Source organism: Suncus etruscus, chromosome 18 (assembly GCF_024139225.1).
Source record: "Suncus etruscus isolate mSunEtr1 chromosome 18, mSunEtr1.pri.cur, whole genome shotgun sequence".
Classification (NCBI taxonomy): Eukaryota; Metazoa; Chordata; class Mammalia; order Eulipotyphla; family Soricidae; genus Suncus; species Suncus etruscus.
The window spans coordinates 53,665,289-53,686,086 of NC_064865.1; the positions used below are offsets into that span (position 1 = coordinate 53,665,289).

Genomic DNA, 20,798 nt, shown 5'->3' on the forward strand with positions numbered 1-20,798 from the left:
TGATAAATCATATTTAAGATTATGAAATGTGCGAGTAGTGCCATGATAATATCAAACCAATATATTGCTCATCTCATACTTAGGATTCCCTAAAAAGCAATGTGTATTCACCATCTGTCTAGATGTACCACTAGCATTTTTATAATTATGTTATTCCAGGTTTGGAATCTTGGCTATCAGGGTAACCATTGATAATTGTCTAGAATTGTCATTGAAAATGAGGAAGTAGAAGGATAATGACTATGGACTTACATTTTTCTCCACAGAGCCATTAGCTACTCATACAACCCAGGAAAATTACCGTATTTTTTTTCTATAAGACACACCTGGCCATAAGATGCAACTAGTCTTTAGATGCTCTCCTGCCCTGCACTCAGGCTACAGCTGCAAGTTGCAGTCGCTCCATAAAACACATGTTTTTGGGAAAAGGCGCATCTTATGATATCAAAAACATAGTAGATTTCATTGCCAAATGAGTTTGAACATATGATTTTGTATTTGTAGACTTTGTGTCATTAAAATGAATATTTGAAGATGATAAAAATTTGTCTCAGCTTTCTGTCTGTAAAATAATTTTCTGGGAAAATAGTTCTTTCAATTTGAGACTCTCGTCTTGGATATGGTTGGTTAAAAGAGAGCTGAAAAAACAACTCTGTGACATAACATCAGTAACACTGAAGACCACAGAGTTGATGGTAGCCTCTACCAAATACCAGCAGAGCACTATGGCATGTGTCTACTAGATCATCTTCACTGGAACAGAACCAAGCAGATAGTCTGATGTTACACAAATATGATTGGAGAAACTTCCATTTTCAATACTAGCTATATAATTTTTCACCCACACTTTCTGCAAACAAAGCCTTACCATTTAGTGCCATTATTTGATACTAAGTAAAATTTTTCTGTTCTGAAGATCCACTGATTGGTTACATTTACTCTAAGAAGAACTTTCTATAACTAGGAAGCACAAAATATCACAATAATAGTTCAAAGGTACTGAGTACCGCATAAATATATTGACTTCTGTCTTTTGTGCCCAAAGTAATGTTCATAATTCTAGCCCATAGTCTACATGTATGTCTCCTATGTCTTAGTTTATAGTTCTAGTTGTACCATGTCTAGTTGTACACATGAACATATATACCATGTTCATAGTTTTAGTTCATAGTTCTACACATACATGTCTTCTATGCACACCATATGTAACATGCTCTATGTACCATGTTAATAGTTCTATACGTATTTTTCCATTTGTTTCTCAAAATAGCCCATGATGGTCATACAAAGACAATCCTATTTTACACTAGAGGAAAGTGAAGATTTTATTGATCAGATTACTAAATCTCTTTACTCCAATTTATCTGACCTTAATTCTTACGTTCTTCTCAGTTATATTTGCTAGGCAGGTCTAAGTGGTAGCAGATATTCTGTGTTTACAGTGGACTGGAAAAAATCAAACTCTGAAATCTTGATATCACCCCACTCTTGTATCAGACAAAAGTAGTAACAAGAAACTATACACAGCTCAGAGGAAGACTTTAATGAAGAGCTTTTTTCAGAGACATTGGTTGACAGAGTTTCTGGAATACAGCAAGGAGGCCTACGCTCTTAGAAACAAGCAACAGAGAAAGCAAAAGTCCAAGAACGATGGAAGAAATCATTATTTCCTGGATAAATACAGAAGCTACAGGAAGTCGTAAGTCTATAGGTTGAGTATGGCAAGGAAGCAATAGAAACAAGATACTTTGATAGCTCTTTTTATTTCTAATATTTCCCAGTGCTTCCCCTCAGAAGATTCAACTGGAAACTATTCAGCAATGGAAACATATAATGTTTTCCTTTTGGGGGTTATGTGTGAGGGAAGGTGATTGGGCCACACATATGATGTCAGAAATTGGACCCAGGTCCACCATGTTCAAGGAAGTCACCCTCTCTGCTCTACTGTCTCAAACCTGTAGGTAATATAGTTGTGAGACATTAAGTTCTTCAGAAACATAACAGAGCCCAACCAGTGAAGACTGCATCCAGAGAGAAATTCTAATACAAGTATGAAAAAGATCTGGAAATAATGTTGCTACCACTATGCTAAGATTGATATGGAGGTTGGGGGTATGAAACCAGCGTGATGGAGAAACAAAAGCATGTCTCACTCTATAATTTGTGGCTTTAAAATAAAGTGGCAATATCACAATACTCTGAATATTTGCTGTTCCCTTAAATATGACTCTGTGTTAACTAAATACTACAGATTAGCAAAATTTCACAAGGACTCATAAAGCTGCATACTATAGAGGCATCTTGCCTTCCAAATATCAATTTGTCATCAGGCTATGTTCTTTCTGTGAGTGTTATCTAGTGGCCCCCATCTCCAATGTAGAAAGTATAAAAATTGCCCCAATTTTTAAATTAAAGAAACCCCATAGATGTCAAAAAAAAAAAAACTATGTGGAATATAGTGATTTAGTCAGCAGAAATTCTGCAGGTTTGTTGCAATAAAATTATATAAGTAATATGGCTGGTTGAGACAGAGAGAAGAGGATTATAACCACTCTAAAGGAAATTATATTTAACTACTGTGACGTGATCAAATGCAAATCCCCTGATACTACTAGAGACAGATCAAGTGAGGAAAATATGCTTTAGGAATTACTCTACCAAGATGCAAATTAATTATTATTCAAATACTGTTGCCATTTCAGGAGATTTTTCAAGTACTTCAAACCAGCTTTTACATTTTTTTTTTGTAGTTTTAACACTTTAAGATAAATGAAGCACTAAATCAGTCCTCAGGACAAGTATTGGATTATGTAATGTTTCTAGAATATCCTCCCACAGTGATAGAGTAAGAAAAAATAATGTCACCTTATTTCGATCCTGTTAGAATTTCCTTTTTAATCTTGATAATGGCCTTCAATAAGTTTTCATTGGTAGGTTGGCTGAGAAACACAGAATAGGAAGTCACAAAATTAGGTAAATAAACAAAGCTAAGCAAGTTGCTATTTGTAATATTACTTATTTAATTAGTCTAACACCTTTAGGGAAGCACTAAAGAGCCAAGCATTAAAATTGCACATGCCAACTTGCACATTTTCTATGATCCATTAAGTTTTTTTTCTATCGAAAATTAATTTGGTTGTCATTCCATAATTCTCTCTTGAAACATTTTTGCAGATGTCATGAATGCATTTGACAGAATTCAGAGCCCTATTATGCCTTTATCTAAAACAATTAAAATGGGGTATATGGGAGAGAGTGGTTTAAAATGATTGTAAATGAAAGCAGTAACTTTTGATAAACAAAACATTCAACATACTAAAGAGCTTTTCTTTTGTTTTTGTTTTTGGGTCACACCCGGCAGTGCTCAGGGGTTACTCCTGGTTCTATGCTCAGAAGTCATTCCTGGCAGGCTCAGGGGACCATATGGGATGCCAGAATTCCAACCACGGACCTTCTGCATGCAAGGCAAATGCCTTACCTCCATGCTATCTCTCTGGGCCCAAGAGCTTTTCTTATGTCTGCTGTTGCTTTTCTTTTTCTTTAGATTAAGTTTGCCTTTAGATGTACATTATTTCCAACAGACCCTCTCCAAAATTTAAGCAGTTATGTTGATGTTCATTTCCTCCTCTGAGATATATATTCTATAGAATATCTACAGCAATGTAATTGTGTCCACATCACATATCCCTGTTTCTATATATAAACTCTCCGAGTAAAATATTTTAATTCTTTATTATCAAATTAACCATTGCAAGCTAAAGTCTTCCCTTTTGGATACTTTGTTCTATGTAAATCTCTATATAGTCACACTGGTAAAGGATAAAAGAGACTAGAAATTTGTTAGTTCCTCTTTAACAATTAATATTGAAATGTGATCACTTTCCAATCTGTCACTATTTTAGAATATATGAATGAGGAACAACTGAAAAATCTCACTTATTCCATTTTTATGCCTGCCTCATATCTTTGTGTGTGTGTGTGTGTGTGTGTGTGTGTGTGTGTGTGTGTGTGTGTGAGCAATCTCAAACAGAGCTCAAATTTCCTTTAAACATTCATATGTTCAAGTTCCAGAGAAATAGTATAGTAAGTAGGACACTTACAGGGGTTTAATCCCAAGCATCCCATACAGTCTCCCTGAAAACAAAGCCCCAAATAAGCCCTGAGTAGGTCTGGGTGTGGCTCTCCCACCTCCCAAAATAATATTTTCCATTTGAGGTTATTTCAAAAGATCTGCGAGCAGCGCGACTAAACCTGTTTGCTGTTTTATGAAGAATGAAGCATCTCTTACCTCACAGGGTTGTCCACCAGCCTTTCTACAGAAAGGGATGATGGTGTAAATCTATTTTGCGAGATCAGAGGCTTAAAGAGAATAATGACTTGTTTAGTCAAAAATGTTATAGAAATAACAGGAGACACACATGGGTGCCCAAGTCTTGAGTATTGACCACAAAAACATGGCTTCCTATAGGGAGCTCAATGGAGAGAAGAATCTACTGGACCTACCTCATGGAAATTCAATAGCCAAAGTCTCTCTCTATGGTGGTCACCCTACATGGTGTCACCCTATATGGTGATGATTTGTCATCTACACAAAAATATAATAGGGAACCTTTAAGGATGCTATTACTAGATACTCAGCAAGCCAAAGAGCATGATACCATTTTATGGTTTTGCTTTCCCTCCTGGCCCCAACCTTCTAGTATGTTCAACTGTGGATTCTAATTTAGGATTTTGGATTTTACATCTCGTTGAGCCACTGACTTGTTATCTTATCCTGAGAAATTAACTTGACCTCCCTGCTTAACTAGCTGCAAAATGATGGTAATAGGGGTGATCTCTCAGGAGTGGTATGCAAATTCATTCATTAGAATCACTATATTCCATTCATGCAGAGGATAATGCTGTGTCAATTACAGATTAGAACTTGGTTAGATGCCAGTAAATCTTAAGCAGGTAAGTGGGAGATATTGATCAAGAATGACTTTCTTCCACAGATAGATCATATCAAATATTTATAGCTTTGGAAAGTACATTTCAGCAATGGCAATGGTCTAAGAGTCTCCCCTCTGGAAATGTTTATGCAGAAGAATGAGATGGAAAGAAACTCAACATTGCTTAGGGGGGTCTATTGATTTCATTGAAAACAAACAAACATAAAAAGGACAGAAAACAATACTTTGAGGCTATTTAAGGGGTAGGAGGGGAGCAGCAGGTGAGAATTCAAATGATATTCAAATTGGCCAACTCTATGATTCCTGCTCAGCGTGGTTAACCATGTGAGTTCATTGTCGTTATCATTGTTTTTTATTATCTTCTCCACACCACCCAATTATTTTAGGGGATGAAATAATCCCCATTTATAGCAAGTAAAAGCAATTGACTGCTCTCTGTTTTGTCTAATTCTAGGCGGGCACCGTTATTAAGGAATAATTTAATATGTGGGGAATAGAGTTCATTTCCAATGGGTTAAGAAGGTGCTGCTAAGCCGTTGCCAGTAATGGAGTGAGGATAAATTGGCTGCAGACCACAGGGGATGATTTATGAGTGATGCCCGCAGAAAGGACCAGTGTGGGCCTCCCAATTAATCAAATTCTAAAGCACCTTAACAAAGGAAGCCGTTCTCGGTCATTGGAAGCTCATTAGTTGAAGACAACCCTCAGTTTTCAAATAGCCCAAAAAGAAACGATGTAATGAAAATAATCTATCAGCAAGCAAGTGATGAGAGCTATTTCTTAATAAGACAGCAAGCCAAGTTTAATACACATACATAAGTAAATAAAACCCACCCTGAATTTGCATAACTTGCGGAGGAACTTGAATGCATGTTTATAGATTAAGAAATGGCCACCTCCAAAGGTACCTCTCCAGAACAATCCACAATCGAAGAAGCATTTGTTCTCATGCTTTGTTTTAGATATGCATTTCCTTGAATTGAGATCATGCGGATACTAATTTTAGTACGTTATGTGCAACGTAAACAAAATCCAATTGAATGCATTATTTGTAAGCTGGGAGTTATAACTCATCAATGATGGTGGCAGAGAAAATGGTAATAGTCCTAGCCCTGAACTTTTTTATTATATATACACTTGCTTCTCTTGACCACACACACACACACACACACACACACACACACACACACACATACACACACACTCTTAAAATATTACAACAACAATCAGCACTGAGTCTTTCAAAGACTATTAATTTTAAATTGCTCCCAAGTCCAAGAAAAAAAGAGGATATCATAGATGATTTATAAGTCCATGGCATCCTCTGGAAACAGCCAAGATGCCCTTCAACAGATGAATGGCTCAAGAAACTGCAGTACTTATACACAATGAAATATTATGCAGTCATCAGGAGAGAAGAAGTCATTAAATTTTCCTATACATGGATGGACATGTATTAGGTCTATTATGCTGAGTGAAATATGTCAGAGGGAGAGAAATGGACACAGAATAGTTTCACTCATCTATGTTTTTTTTTTTAAAAAAAGACATTATTGTAGTAATGCCCAGAGACAACAGAGATAAGGGCTAGAAGGACTGGATCTTGATGTGAAGTTCACCACATAGAGTGGTGAGTTTAGTTAGAGAGATAACTACACCAACTATCATGAGAATGTTAATGAATAAGAGAAGTAGAATGCCCGTCTCGAATACAGGTAAAGAGGGAGCAAGTAGGGAGGAGATAGGGGACATTGGTGGTAGAAAGGTTACTCTGGTGAAGGGGGATGTTCTTTCATAACTGAAACCCAACTACAATCATGTATGTGGTCATGGTGTTTAAATAAAGAAAAAAAATAAATCATCTCCAAATTTCTTTTTCTCAGAGTTTAACTCTGATCAAATTCTTTCCAGGAGTCCTACCCCCAAAAAATTACCCCAAATAATGTATTTAAACATTACAAAAGAAATCATCTCCAAATTTCTTTTTCTCAGACTTTAACTCTGATCAAATTCTTTCCAGGAGTCCTACCCCCCCCAAAAAATTACCCAAAATAATGTATTTGAACATTATAATTTGCTTAACATGCATATATGTGTCTAATACATTTAAATTATAATAATACCTCATCATAAGGATATAATTTATCTTTTTTGCTATAAAAATTTAAAGAATCTGTCATCTTCCCTTCCTGAAACATAAGTACAGTTAATGAGAAAAGTAAAATATAAATCTTTCACCTGAGCTACTATTGATTTACCAGAGTTTTGTATTTCTTTTTTTTTCCTTTTATTTAAACACTATGATTACAAAGTTGTTCATGATTGAGTTTCTGCCTTCTTGTTAATGAGATTGTGTCCTTCCCTCTATATGAAGATTGCTAGTTCATTAAAATAAAGCACACATATTTTAAATGTGAGCAAGTTCATCCAAAGTGATGTATTTAACAATTATTAATTTCTTGAAGAGACTTATATTGAAAGTAGTGAAAGCAGAAATGTGATCTCCTTCTTAAAAAAAATTGAACTTTAAAGCAACCAAATCAGGTAACAGGTCATGAAGGCTGTTCCCTCATTGTAGGACATCTTGTTACCCACGGTCCCCAGTCACATTTGCACTACAGATTGCTTTCGTAAAGTAATAACAGAGAAGACAAACATTATTCATTTGGACCTAAAATCTATTGGGGACTTTCAAGAGTTTGGATGCTGTAGCCTGCAGCAGGCAAGATAAGAAATACTTCAATAAAGATGCACTCAAAGGACTTTCCCCTTTCACTATGGGAGAGAGGATTATAAGAAATAGTATCTAAAATTATCTTAGAAAATTTTTCTAATATGCACAGACAGATGAATATAGATAGATGACCTCTTTTTTTCCCAGACAAATGCCATAATTAGAGATTTTATCAGCCTAGTTACTCCTTTTTTGTACATTATGATGGCATGAAGGAAAGGTTTTCGTAGAAAAGACACCTTCTCTCAGACCTGGATCCTACCTTGACCTCCCATATGGCCCCCATGAGTTGATTAATTTCTCCTAACTTAACTTGAGCTTTTTCACATGCAAAATAGGGAATTACACCAACGATTAAATCTGATCCTGAGAAATTGACTGACTCCTTAGCTAATGCAGATTATACATTGAGTAAATATAGGGATCTTCCAAATTTCTTCTATTTTTTTTTATAGTAACCATCTCACTGCCTATGTAATGGCTGCTCTTGTATTTCAGAAAAAGTAAAATGGCAGGACTTTTCTGATATGCATTATGGTTTTCAATGAAGTCTCAACTGAAATTTTCAAATTATATATTTTTATATATGAAATGATCTGGGAGGGCCAATAAGCCAATAATTTATACTGAGCCCAGAGCTTACCTAAAACTTTAAGATTTATTTATTTTTTAACCACTAAATCATTTCTATTGGAAAATAGAAATCACCTGAAAGGAGAAAATAAGAAAAAGAAAAAGGAGAGAAGTAAGGAAGAAAAGATAGGAGGAGCTAAAACTTAATAGGGAGAATTAGTAGGAGGAAAAGAGCAGAGAAAGACAAAATAGAAATTGTTATGATAGGGAAATGATATTGCATGATCTTATAATGAAGTGGCAAGTTTATTCAGCATTATTCTAGATACATTTATACATACATGTATACATCTATGTACATGTGTAAACAAATATGAAACTAAAAGAATATTGACTTCATCTATTTAGTCATTGGGTTGTAGGCAAATGGATATGTACACATGTGTCTATAAATTATCCATTACAAAAAGAAAAAAATAATACTAAATAATATTTACAAATCAAATGATAACTGTAAAACCATAAATGGTCAAACTAGAGCAGGTAGGGCATTTCCCTTGCACACAGCTATCCCAGGTTAGGTCCCAGCACCTTAGAAGGTCCCCCAAGCCCAGAAAGAATGATCACTGATAACAAAGCCAGGACTAAACACTGATTCTTGAATGCTGCCAGTGGCCAAAAAAAAAATAATTCCCCATGAAATGGCAAATGCATTTTTATGATTATTTAATACATTGGAATTTTAAATTAGGATCCTATGGTTGATAGAAAAAAAAACTAAAAAGGCAAATCTGTTAACATCACCTGGACCCAAACATAATATCAAATAATCCTATTAACTTAATTAAATTTAATGAATTAAGTTTAAGAAAGCTATTCCATCTACTGACATTTGATTCTTGCTTTAAAATAGGATGGTAAAAATAAGTTTGCCATCTGTAGTGTATTGCTTTTATATGGGGGGAAATAAATACCTCTGTATAACTCATTTTGAGCATTATTAATAGGCTTTATAAATGACTATCAAATATCACATATATAGTATTTCAAGTTATTTCTATCAAAGGCATAAACCTTCCTGTACAGTGACACAAAGGGAATTAAGTAAGTGATGAGACATGGTCCTAAATACAAAGGAATTGTCTTACAGGGAGTAGGAAGGATGTGCTCCCAAGTGGTGCTCTGGAAGTTCAGGGCCCCTTCAGACAATTCTCCATCTACCAAACCTCTACCAAAGACCTGAGGACATGGTGCTGGCCTTTATGGTCCCCAGGCTCAGTCAGACCACCCTGGCCATGATAAGGTACCTCCAGTACTATGGAGATGCACAAAGAACCTAGTGAATACAAGAATCAAAACCAGGTTGGGGGCGCTGAAGCAATAGGATAGCCTGTTGGATGCTTGCCTTGCATGCAGCCTACCTGGATTCTCTCCCGCGGCATCCCATATGGTCCCTAAGCCTGCCAGGAATGATGCCTAAGCACAAACCCAGGAGGAATCCCTGAGCACTGCCAAGTGTGGCCTCAAAACAAAAACAAATAAACAAAAAACAGTTTGGAAGCAAACTACGCATGTATTCTCACTATACTATCTGTGACCCAGGCATCATTAAGTATTAAAATTAAGATGATTGAATAAAAATAAAAATGCAAAACGATTGTCTTTCAATGGGAAACTTTGATTTGAAAAACTTGGGGCCGGAGAGATAGCATGGAGGTAAGGCGTTTGCCTTTCATGCAGAAGGACGGTGATTTAAATCCCGGCATCCCATATGGTCCCCTGTGCCTCACAGGGGCAATTTCTGAGCGTAGAGCCAGGAGTAACCCCTGAGCACTGCTGGGTGTGACCCAAAAGCCAAAAACAAACAAAAAAAGACCTCCATAGTTGGGCTGGAGAGAAGCACAATGGGTAGTGCTTTTGTTTAGACAGTGGTCAATGCAAGTTAGGTCCCTGGCATCCCATATGGTCCCCTGAGCTGGCTAGGAGCGATTTCTGAGCACAGAGCCAGGAGTGACCCCTAAGCACCTCCAGAAGTGACCCAAAGCCCCTCCCAAAAAAAGAAAAAGAAAAACTCCATAGTTTTTAACAGAAGGATGAGCAAATAAAAGAGGCTAGCTAACATTTTTTAATAACATAACTAAAATATATTACTAAAAGAGATGAAGCTTTATTATTCCAAGGTACAAAAAGTACTAACTATCTAAAACTGACCTTCATCATATATATTTCCTACAAAGCTACAAAGACCTAGAGGAGAAAGGATTCCATCTTTGCAACATGAATGAAAAAAGTAGAAATTGAAAGCTCATGAATGCCGGTGAGTAGAACATTAAATAGACGTTTTCAGCCTCTCAACTTTCAAATCAAGTCATGGAAAATCATTCGAAGACAGTGATTGAGACACAGCCTTGGACACGAAGCAAAAATAACTGACCAGAAATGGAAGTATGACTCAATTATCTTGAGTCCATTTTTCTTTTTCTTTTTTTAATTTTTATTTTGATCATAATGGCTTACATATCTTTCACAGTAGTATTTTAGGTACATATTAACATTGAATCAAGGGGATACCCATCACCAAATTTGTCCTCCCCCCATCCCAGTTCCCTTTCTGCAACCCATGTACCCCACGCTCCCACCCCCACCCCACCCCGGCTGCTAGAGTAGGTGGTCCCCTCTTTATCTAGCTTACTATTAGTGATCATGTATATGTTTGGTCCTTCTACCCTCCCTTGTTTCCCCCTCTATTTAAGTGGTGGAGCTAGATAAATCGAGTTATGTGGTTTTGTTTGAAGGAAAGAAAAGCAATAGAATGGGGTACAAAATAAGAAAATATAAAAATAAAAGAAGTCAATATGCTGATAATGGGCGGAGTCCTTCTAGAGGCTTTCAACCTCAGTTTGAGAGAGGATGTGAAAAAGGTAATTGAAACACCACAACAATACAGAAAGAAATATCAAATTAAATATCCAGTGAGCACTACAGCAATAAAGACAAGCACTACACACACAGTAGTCTCAGTTCTGAAATCAAATCATGCTGGAGTGCAAAAAGAAAGAGAAAGATAAGATAAAATAAAGTAAAATAAAATAATATCGGAGACATCAACTTCAATCTCTACACCAAAATAAGGATGTCAAAAAAATCAATCGATAAATAAATATGTGGAAAAATTATTGTTCTGTCCTTTTTTTTTTTCCTTTTCTTTTCCCCTGCATAGGCACAGTAACTATTGGGGATATTATAGTGGGAATTCCCTTGGCCTAGGAGATATAGGGTTTCTCCACCTCTGAAGTATACTGCATGGGATTAACTCTAGACTCCTTGCATGATCATTTACTCTCCCCTCGGTGCTTTCATGCTGTATGGAAGACTTCTGCTTCGTCTTGGACGGTAAAAACAGACCTGTGTATCTAAAGATCTTGGTGACTGTGCAGCTCAAAGAATGGAGCTTATGGTGAAGTCTTTCTTTGTGGTTCTAGCACTTCTGCTTCTTCAGTGTTGTTTTAATCCATCTTCTGTAGTTGATGGTCTTGGTCATTATGTTGATCCTAGGATGGAGCCTGGGATAAAGTCTTTCGTTATGTTTCCAGAAAACCCGTTCAGTTGCGGTTGTCTCAGTCAGACCTCTGGAATTGGAGATCTTGTTTGTTGAACAGATGGTAGACCAAAATCTAGGATTCAAGTTTTCTAACAGTTTCTAACAAGGCAGAATTGTCAAGAAATAGGCCAGGGCTGTGTCTATTACTAATGTTAAAGGGTTTTTAACTTTTCTCAAAAGATAAAAGGGAACAACTAAAAGAGAGAAGCATATGCATTTTAGAAAAAAATAGATAAAAGCCTCTCTGATAATGAAGAAGATAAATGATCATATTGGCGGTGTGTAGCATCCCAAAACAGAGAGGAGAAAATCATAGCAAGAGCACAGTAGTGATGAAAGCCAGAATTAAGTCAATAGCTTTAAATCGTAGCATTCTTAGTGTCTCAGTAGCTCTCATTAATTAAAATCACTACTTAATTTACAAATATATAGGTCAGTATGAGGAAGCTTTAAAAAAAAAACATCTGTTTTTATACTGCTAATTAAAAATTGGGTTATAATTCAGCTCAAGCCTACATGGAAAATTAAAGGGCCTTATGCAATCAGTTCAGAAAAAATATATATGAAATATGCCCTTTTTAGTGCTCCACATGGCCTTTTTTGTAATGGTTAAATCATTTTTACAGCAACAAGCTTTGCATTGCCAGTTGACACCATCCTTGAAGTAAAGGAAACACAGATACACTCAGCAAGGCCAAAGGCAAACGTTATGTTTTTCATCAGAGCAGAATTGAACAGTTGCTTTTGCAAAAATATTAACAGTCCAACCTCCAACTCTATTGATTTTAAATTTTGTAACTTACTTTTCAGTCCCCATCCATCTGTTCCCCTCATGCTGTTGTTGCAGAAACAGAGGATCACACTATTGGTCTGAATTTTCAACACCTACCTGTGGCGTTCACACCTTTGGAGTGGCGATTCTCACGAGGAGGAATTGCATCCTTTAGTTGAGGCACTGAAGATCTCAAACTGCAGAATTGCAGAATTCACAGTTTGCACATGTGTGATAACTGGGACCAAACTCTCTGTCCCAATTCGACCTATTGTCTATTTTTATTTGACCTATATATTTTTAAATTTAAAAAAAGTATGAAAAAATTATGACTATTAAATTGTTCTTGATCCCTTAGACATTTCACCAATATTCACTATAGACATTAGTTGCATTGTATAAACCAGACACTCAAAAAAAAGTTGAAGAAAATTAAAAAAAAAAACCCTTGTTCAAAATGTTGGGGGGAAATGGGGTTTAGAGCGATAGCACAATGAGTAGTGCATTGCCTTGCATACAGCCAACCAGGGTTCGATCCCTCGCCTCCTACATGGCCCCCTGAGCCTACCAGAAGTAATTTCTGAATACAAAAGCAGAAATAATCCCTGGAGTCTGCCAGTTGTGGCCAAAAAAAGGGGAAGGGATGTAGTAATAATATATAGTGTTAATAATATATATTATTTTGAGAAATGTTATCAACATTTTCTTTCAAGACATGCTTTCCCTAATTTGCTGATAGGAATTCTCTTGCAGATATTTAAAATGCCTTTTATTTCCTATAATGACAACTTGTATTTCAATTTATGTTAGGAAATAAAAAGGTGTCTTAAATATCTGCAAGAGAATTCCTATCGGCAAATTTGGTTGACATAATCTAGTAAATCAAGAAATGATTTGCCCACACATAACTTTGTCTCAATCATGTGATCCATAGGATAAACTTAGTTTTCCTTTCTTCATATGTTTTGTTGTTTTGTTTTTTTTTGCCTTTTATTGATAAACTATTTCAAAAAATGGTCCCTAAACTCCACCAAATCACCTGCTCATCCAACAAAGAGAAGCATGTTAAGCCTCCTACATTAAGAAAGAATGTTTAAGCCTCTAGAAGGATTCCACCCATTTTGGGGGTATTAGACTCTTACCCCAGTTTATTTATCTTCTCTTTTTCAGGCAAAACCATGCAACTTGAACTAGCTAGTCCTGCCTACAGTTAGAGGGGGAGATAAGGAAGGCATCAAGACCAAACAGGTGCAAGACTACTAAGTAGTGGGTTGGATACAGAGGGGACCACATATTCTAGCCGCCCTGGGGGTGAGGGAAGAGGAAATGGGAGGCAGGACAAAAACGGAGGTGTAGGGAGGACAATTTGGTGATGGGAATCCCCCCTGATTTTATGTAAATATGTACCTAAAATGTTATTGTCAACAATATGTAAGACACTATGATCAAAATAAAAATATTTTAAAAAAAAGAAAGAATGTTTAAATGAGATCTCACAAAATTCAGGTTGGCCACAAACTATACTACATGATGTAAATATCAGCTCACAACATGGGGTTCTGGAGCACCTCCAGGGATTTAAGATACAATATTTTACTAAATTGAGGGGTTTAAAAATAGCCTGAGTTGATTCAATTGAAGAAAATGAAAAGAAAATTCAAAATATAGTTTCTGCGCCCCTCACAGTAATCCATGTATTCTAGAAGGGATCTCTGAGAGCAGAGTCAGGAGTAAGCCTTGAGCATCACAGATTGTGTTTCAAATATCAAAAATAGAAAGAAACCCAGATATTATCAACGTGTAACTTCATAACATATTTTTAAATCATCACTACAAAACTTTAATAAATACTCGACTTTTAAAACAGCACCTGTTCATGCTTTAAGAAACATTAAGAAAAACAACTTAATCTACCTCCTTACAGGAAAAAAAACATTAAAAACTCTTGAACCCCTCAAAAGAAAAATAATATGTTGCCAACGAAAAAAAAAGAATCAGAAACCTTAACTCTCTGATTTCAGGGTCAGTTCTGACCAATTCAGTTCAGTTATCTATGACATGATACAAACCTAACTCTAGAGAAAATGTGCCATAGAGATGGAAATAAAGTTCAAAGATGGTAAAATAATCAAATAGCAAAGACGTACAAAAACACTCATAAAGGAGATGAACTGCAGGCAGATGTCAACATGTCTTTATAAGATAAAAAGTGCACAATGATTGATTTAACATGGCAGAGAAATTAGAATCCTATGTAGCTGCAAGAGACTGCCAAGTGTATCTGCAAAACCCAGGACAGGATTAGGAGTGAAAGGCATCAGTCCCCACTCTATGTTGTCCTGGTGTTAAGAAGGACTGGTGAAGTCTGATTAGGAACTGCTGGTCCCTGAGATTCGTCTTTCCACTCTGAGTAGCACAGGTCACTCTGCTTTCTCTGTCTTGGCAAATACAGTAAATTAGAATTCTAAGAAAAGACTCTCAGCAAACTCAGGCTTGTGTGCATCTGTTCCCTCTGCCTGTGGCTGGATTCAATGACAATGATGGTATGATTTAGTGGATGGTTACATTGGAAATTTTCTAGATTGGTCCAAACTAATTGCATGAGAATTGTTTTTTGAAAAACAGTTTTCTGTGGATGGTAGCACAAAGGAAAGTTAAAGGAAATCAGGAAAGAATTTTATGTAGCATCCTGGATAATAAACAGGCAGGAACCAATACCTCTAGTCTTAAGAGTTTAAGTCTTCATATTTAAGCTAGTAATCACCTTATGTTACATGTGAGACAAAAAGATGAAAATCCAGTCAAGCACACTTGAGCTTCTGACCTATAAACATGTGTGCTAGTAAGTGACATTGTTTTATATATTATATTTATGTGTATAAAATTATGATCAAATAAAATAAATATATCTACACTTATAAATATATTACTGTGTAAAATGTTCTTATAACATATGCCATATGTTTATTTATTAAAGCTTAAAAAATAAAAGAGAAACTAGCCTAGGTGATCACACAAATGAAGATAAAGTGAACATTTGCTGGACACTGCAGCCAGAAATGAAAGCCCAGGGAGAAAGAACAGATATATAGATGAATATTTCCTCCTTTCCCTTCATTTTTGTTGCTGTTGTCCTAGCAAATGACCATGAGTGGAGTCAAAACACTCATTTTGTGCTTCCAGGCATTGGATTGAGGTATGCCAGAGATTTGTTATGGCACTAGGGATTCCAGATGTTTGTGTAGCTTGTGGTGCAGTACCCATGATGGAACTCGGGGATTTTGCTCTAAATTAGATGCTCTACCACTTAGCTATTGTCAATCCCAATGCAATGAATTTCTCAGATTGTGAGCTACTATTGATTTGTATTTTCATGCTGACATCATAACTACTAAGCTTATTATTCTTTCCTGCCAGAAATTATCTATTTTGAAGCCTACTGCATTAATGGTCATTATGTAATAAAAGAGTAGAAGGAGAATATGGAAATTTTCACTATTTCCTGAAAAGCTTGTCAGAGTAAATTGGTCCATTTCACTAGAAGAGTGTTCATTTAAAAGTTTGTACCGGAAGACATAAAATGCCACGAAATAGTTCAACACAAAGGTAAAGTATCTCATGTTTTCTTAAATAATTTCTAGAATCATAAATCGAATGTAGAGAGATAAAACTGGAAATTTTGAGACCTTAACATTCAAGCTGAGAAATAATACTTTCTTTGTCCACTAAATCAGTACTAAAATTTGACAACCTAGAATCACCAAATCAGAGAAACAATGCATGAATGAGAGAAAGGAGTTATTAATCATTTATTTTAAATACTATTTTTTATTTCTTGAAAAAAATTGAAATGACTTTCCAAGTTTTCTCTTTTTATCCTTACATAAATATCAGCTAATTTTACAAGTTATATATCCTTAGTTTTTTGCCTCCTGACTCACTTCTCATGGAGTTGCTAGCGTTAGAGTAATAGCATCAGTGTCTTTCCTCTAAACAATGTAGAGATTCACCAGAAACAAGCTGGTGTTAAGGGTAGCATTGCATCAGAAGTCCTCTGGAATCTTCTCTTTCAATATTTGGAAAATGATAGAGAAAGGTCGGGACAACATCATAACAAGGATTCTTGCAACTAACAAGGTAGTCCAGCCTGTAGCTTTACATTTGGCCAATCCAGGCTCAATAATCAATTGTTGTCTTTATTACTGTGGTGCTTTTCAGGTTTTTTTGTTTGTTTGCTTGTTTTTGTTTTGTTTTCTTTGGGGAGTTGATTTTCTGTATTACTTTTATGTTTTCTTCCCTTTTTCTCTTTCTTTTCTTAAATTGATTTTTATAGACTCTTTTGAAGTTACTTGGATTTCTCCCATTTTTTGCTTGTTTGAATTTTTGTGTCCCCCCCCTTTTTCTTTTTTCTTTTTTTCTTACCTTCAAACAGAACCACATAACAAACTATCTTGTTCTGCCTCACAAATTGAGGGGAGGGGGAAAATGGAGGGCACCAAAGCCAAACAGTCATATGAACAATAAGTAGAAATAAAAAAAGATCAGATGTAAACACCAAACCCAAAGCCAACTACAACAGCATCTATCGATACCCAACCTACAACAAGCTAGACACAAAAGGAATTACTTAGACTAGCAGCCCGGGGGGGGGGGGGGAGGGGGCAAAAAAGGGGTGATATGGAATGCATGCTGGGAACAGAGGTGGAGGGAGGACAACATTGGTGGTGGGAATGCCCCTGATTCAATGTCGTTATGTACTTAAAATACTACTGTGAATGATCTGCAATCCACTTTGGTCAAAATGAACATCATTAATAAAAAGAAAAGAAAAAGAAAAAACCAGAAAGAGTCTTTTCTATCATTAACCAGATACATCCTTTTTTTTTTTTTTCTTTTTTTTGGTTTGATAGAAAAAGAAAGAAAAAAGCATAAAGCTGAAGAAAACACAAAAAAGTGGAAGTCATTCTCAACTTGGTAAAATACTAGAACTGTTTAGGGAGTTATAAAAAATAGTGTCTCCATCCCCCTAACAGAAATTCTGATTAATTGGTGAAAGGTCAGATCTGGGCATTCAGCTGCTTACAAAGTGCCAAGGATGCTAATGGTTCCTGGGAATCATTGAGCTGCTGGGTCCAGGCACTTAGCAGCGGCGTTAATAGGACCAGGTTAGTGACATTTACCAATTAAGGTGCTTTCCTGCCGTGAGATCTGTGGTCAAATTAATGTTTCCAGGTTTGAAATTGTAACTAAAGCTCATAAAAAACAAAGGCATGTAAAATGGCATTGAACCTTTTGGGGGGGAACATCTGTTAAGGAGACCTGCTCTTTTAGAAACAGTTTAGATACTGCTGTTTTAGAACAGGAAGGATATGTGATATACCAAAAGGTATTTTGCTGGTGTGTGTGTGTGTGTGTGTGTGTGTGTGTGTGTGTACATAAGATAAATGAGAATTGTTAGCATTTACTCTCTCAACAACTTCCCTGTACATCTTCCAGCCATTAACTTTAACCATCCTGCTGTACACTGCATTTCTGCCATTTATTTCTCTTCTAACTAACATTATACCTTTGACCACCTTCTTGCAATTTCCTTTCTCTGCAATCTTACTCAGCCACATATATCATCTCTTTTTCTATGATTTTTTTCTTTTGAAAGCTAAATAAAAGTGAGATTGTGTAGAATGGAAAATAATTTTCAACTGGGCCAAATTTCTCCCAATATTTTTTGAGTCTTTTTTTTAATTGGGGAGGTGGGAAAGTTGCTTCAAAATATGCTCAGGAGATTTGGCTTTTTTGCAATTTTTTTCCAACAGGGAAGTTCAGTGTGAAGTTCAAGCAATATTCCTGCTCAGCTCTATGAAGCTGGGAATACCCGCCACTACCAGGGACATCAAAAACTCCAGAACTCACACCCAAGAGTGTTTGCAGGGTGAGGGACTCCTGGGCACTGTCCAGTCTATACTGTTTTTGCTCTAAATCACAAAACAGATCAACAATGAGACAAATCAGTCCCCAGTTTTGGTCATCATAATAGAGACTTAAAAAACTTTTTTAAAGAAGGCAAATGGATAAAATTAAGAATTTTTATTATTTCAGGCAACACAGCAATACTTGACTTGCCATTTAGTGTTTATAAAAGTCAAGAGTATCCTAAGATATGTATTAAGCTACACTACACATTTTTGTCTGATATAAAAACAGTATTATTTTAAGTAAAAAAAAAAAAGATAACCCCAAAGGTTATGCTTTTAATTTTCTACAGAACTTTAACTCTAAGTAAATTAAACTCAGATTCCTAAATCACTAATTGCTTTTCTTTTAGGGTTTTTTTGCTTCTTTTCTTCCTTTCTTCTCTTCTTTCTTTTTCTTTCTTCTTTCTTTCTTTCGTTCTTTCTTTCTTTCTTTCTTTTTTCTTTCTTTTTTCTTTCTTCTTTCTTTCTCTCTTTCTCTTTCTTTCTTCTTTCTTTTCCCTTTTGTCTTTTTTCTTTTTAAAACTAATTATCAAGTTTATTTCTCTTTTCTTAAGGATAAAAGTAAATATTATGCGATATCTTGCTGTGTGATATCTTAAATATTTTGTGATACCTTCTAAAATCTCTTATGTTTACTTTCATTCTAACCGATTACATTTATTTCTTGGAAAACTTTATTTTTAAGATATTTCATCACATAGTTATTCAAAGATTTAAATACACAAATTGCATAAAATAATTATTTTCTTAATTTTTTAAAAAATTGATTTAAAGAAACTGTCACATAGTTGACATAGCTGATCATGATAGTTTGTTTCAGGATGGCAGATAGCAAAGTTATTAAAAAATAGAAAAAAATAGAAAATCTAAGAAATACAAAAAAAATAATATGGACAAAAGAGAGAAAGGCTCATTTGCAAGTATTATTTGTGAAAATTATTGTATCACCAATAAAGTAATTAATACAATAGCAAAAGGTTTAGTAAGCTCCTTTAAAAAAAGAAAAAAGATAGGAGACACACTGAAAAAAGATGCTTGCTTGGGACAGATGTTTATTTGCACAGGCACAGCAAAATATGGGAGAAATGGAAAGGAAAAGACTTTGGCTTAAAAACAGGGAGACCAGGGCCGGGAGAGATAGCACAGTGGCGTTTGCCTTGCAAGCAGCCAATCCCAGGACCAAAGGTGGTTGGTTCAAATCCCGGTGTCCCATATGGTCCCCCGTGCCTGCCAGGAGCTATTTCTGAGCAGACAGCCAGGAGTAACCCCTGAGCACTGCCGGGTGTGGCCCAAAAACCAAAACAAACAAACAAACAAAACAAAACAAAACAAAACAAAACAAAAAAAACAGGGAGACCTTACCCATGAAGTACTCTGGCATAATCACGACTCCAGGCTTCAGGGATACTATCTTGTCCAACCCCATAGTTACTCTCTGTGTTCCTTTTCCTTTCTTTTTGCCTTTCTTTTTTCCTTCCTTTCTCTCTTTTCTTTGCCCTTTATCTTTCTTTCATATCAAGTCTCCATACTTTATGATTTTATAATACTGTCAATATATTACAGGTTTTTATGCATACAATATTTCAATATCACACTTCCCACCAATGTGCCCTTTTATCTCCACCCTTGTCCCCAAATCTCCCCCTCACCCACTTCTTTTCAACTTCCCCCTCCCCAGCACATGTCATTATCACAGACCAGTTCTCAGTTGCTTTGGGTCTTTTGATATTCTCTTACTATGATTTTTTTTGTCCCACATAACAGAAAGCATTCTGTAGAATATTTACTTCTGTATAATTTAGCATGATACCCTCTAGTCCCATCCATAAAATGGCATATTTGCGTGATTTCATTTTTTCTTACATTCCATTTTGTATATGTACTACAGTTTCTTTAGGCATCTGTTTTTGAATACTTGGATTGTTTACAGATTTGGGTTATTATGGCTAATGTTGCAATGAATAGAGGTACATAAAGTGTTTTCTGAATAGAGTTTTTGGGCCCTTGGGATAAATGCTCAGAAGTGAATGGATTGCTGAATCATATGGGAGCTCAATTCTTAGACTTTGAAGGCATGTTCAAATTATTTTTCCAGAAGGTTAAATCAGTTGACATTCACTGCAGTAGCTGATGGTGGTTCCTTTATCCTCATAATCCCACCAACATTTTTATGTTCTTAATGATGCATACCAAT

General features: G+C 35.8%; 1 pseudogene; it reads right to left on the minus strand.

The window, feature by feature from the left end:
- Positions 1–20,030, minus strand: part of LOC125995842 (uncharacterized) — a 77,211-nt pseudogene extending 57,181 nt beyond the window's left edge.
- Between the last annotated feature and the right edge of the window lie 768 nt (positions 20,031–20,798).